Raw genomic sequence first — 2,677 nt, 5'->3', positions numbered from 1 at the left:
AACTAAAATAAATAAGAAAACAGAAAAAAATTAAAATAAAGAAAATCTATATATATATATTCTTGTAGTACCCTTTTGTGTTAAAACAAAAAAAACCTAGTCCAACGGGCCAACTTGCCTTACGGCACTAAAATTTGCAGATTTGACAATTTTTTTAGTTCAATAAATTTAAAATTTTAGCTCCACTCACCTTTTTGATGAGCTTAGTGGATAGACCTAACACGTTTGACCTGTTTTGATCACCCCTATATATATATAACAAGTTCGTAACTTGGATATAAAAATTTTGAATTATGTGTTCAAATGAGATTATGAACCAGGCTGTTACTTGTATACAACTCAATTCATCTAATCCCTTATTACCTAAAAATATGATGATAAAGCCCAAAATTAGTAACTTTTGAAAATGTTAAAGTTAACATTACAATAAAAATTTTATTGAAATTAAAACTAAAATATCCAAATTTTATAAAAGTTAAAAATGTAGTTAATTTTTTATCTATTTATAATAATATTCCTAACAAAATATCAACGCTCTAACAATAATCCCAAAATATAATATATCTTAAACTAAATGTTTGGAATTGACATTGAAAATATACAAAAGAAGAAAAAATGGAGAAAATTTTTTGGTAAAGAATAAAGATTATAATTATATTTTGAGAAAAATGTATATTATATATAATATCTTTAATTTTTTTTATATTCTTTTGCTATTGTAAAGAATACAATTTCCACTCTTTATTCAACTTTTTTTTCACTATAGTATTATGCATAGGGGGTTTTGAGTGTATGATTTTTGCATTTTAACTTTTAAGGATGTGAAGGCTTTTTTATTGTAATAAGAAAACATAGAAAACTAAAGAGAAAACTTAAAGCAGCATGCTAGGGACAGCATTTTTTAAAATTTTAGGCCAGCAAATAATGAATATTTAAAAAAAATGAGCAATAGAAGAGAAATTTTATTATGGGCACGTAAGATATTTAGAAAAAAATGATACTTGCTAACTGAATGATATTTTAATAGTTAAATTTGATTAAAACTGCTGGTCACTGAAACTTTTTGATATTAAAAAACTATCAAAATTTATTATTTTTTATTATTGTTTTCTAATATTTTTTAAAACTAAATTAACACAAGACATAAAATAAATGGACAACTATCGCAGTTCCTTCAGTGGGAAGGTATCTGTATTATTTCATTTGATGCATGTAGAATTGAAGCACAACATTCTCTACATTTAATAACACCAAGTTTTCATTTTTGTTTCTTTTGCCCCCATTAACACGGTAACCCTCTTTATTATTTCTCTTTAAAATTTGTTATGTTCCATTCCATTATTGTCCTTTCCTCTCTCTATCTCTCTGGCCCTCTTCTACATACGTATTTATATTCATGATGATGTTCTTTATAGACTTAAACTAACCATATATCTGAGGGTACCATTAATGTCAGATATGTATGTAATAATTTAACCGTACCATATATAGCATCTTTGTGTTGTGATTCTAGAATTTAAAATCTCAATAATTAGGCCGAATAGTCTAATTATTAGTAATAGTATGCTTAATTACTTCATTTAGTTGTAGTAGTCCAATTAATAGTATATGAAGTGTGAACATTAATTATAATTCGGAACTTCTAGAACATGCCTATGTTAGACTTTGGGTATTACTTAATTTTTAGTGCAATAAAATCATCATTTAGAATTTAGAAAGAAGGTGCAATATAAATTTTCAACTTATTTCGATACTGTTGCAAAAAATATGGTTTAGGGTTAAAAATCAATCCCTAAATTAGCTATTATATATTTATACATGTTAATTAAAGGTCAAAATGATCAAACTTAGTATTTAATAGACTTCTAAGAGATGAATAATTGAACTTCTTGTTTATGATAATATAATAAACTTTTTATGTATTTTTTTATGCATTGATTAATTTTTATATATACAGGATATGATTAATAAAATTTTAGTATGTAACACAACATGAAATGAGTTGAGAATAATATTCAAATTTAATTTGTCTCTTTTAGAAGTAGTAGTTCTAACTTCCAATTTTAATCACTTGTTTAAACCTAAATCTTAAATTTCTGTGATTAAATTTCTTATAAACCACAAACATCACCCTAAAACTTTGTCTTTATTCATGATGAGGCCAAATATTGTTGAAATTCAAGTTTAAAATGATATAGTTTCCAGGAATATTTTGAAAATAGTTTAAATATTGTTTGAGTGAAGTAATAATTATGAAGGGGAGGCAGATGTATTTATTATGAATGGAAATTTTAATGTATGTAGATGCTGAATTGATCCTCTCTATGTTCTTTTGCTAATTACAAAACAATTCCTCTTCCACTTGCAGTTTGTGTAAGGAGGCAAAAATAACTAACTCATCATAAAAAAATAAATAGTGGCTGCCATACCTGCATGGCTGCATTGCATTAACACACCAACTATATCAACCTGCTACACCAAATAAATATCACACAAGAGATATAGATTCCATTCGCTCACAATTTTTTTATATTTTTTTATCAGAAAAAAAAATCTTAATTAGAACTTTATAAGAATTATTGGATAAAACTATATAATAATATAATCATTCATGTTTTTTTTATTAGTTTAAATTTTTAAAATTTTTTAAATTGAGTAATTTCATGATATAGTATCA

This window comes from Arachis ipaensis, chromosome B06 (assembly GCF_000816755.2).
Source record: "Arachis ipaensis cultivar K30076 chromosome B06, Araip1.1, whole genome shotgun sequence".
NCBI lineage: Eukaryota > Viridiplantae > Streptophyta > Magnoliopsida > Fabales > Fabaceae > Arachis > Arachis ipaensis.
Note: the sequence above shows the minus strand (reverse complement) of the source record.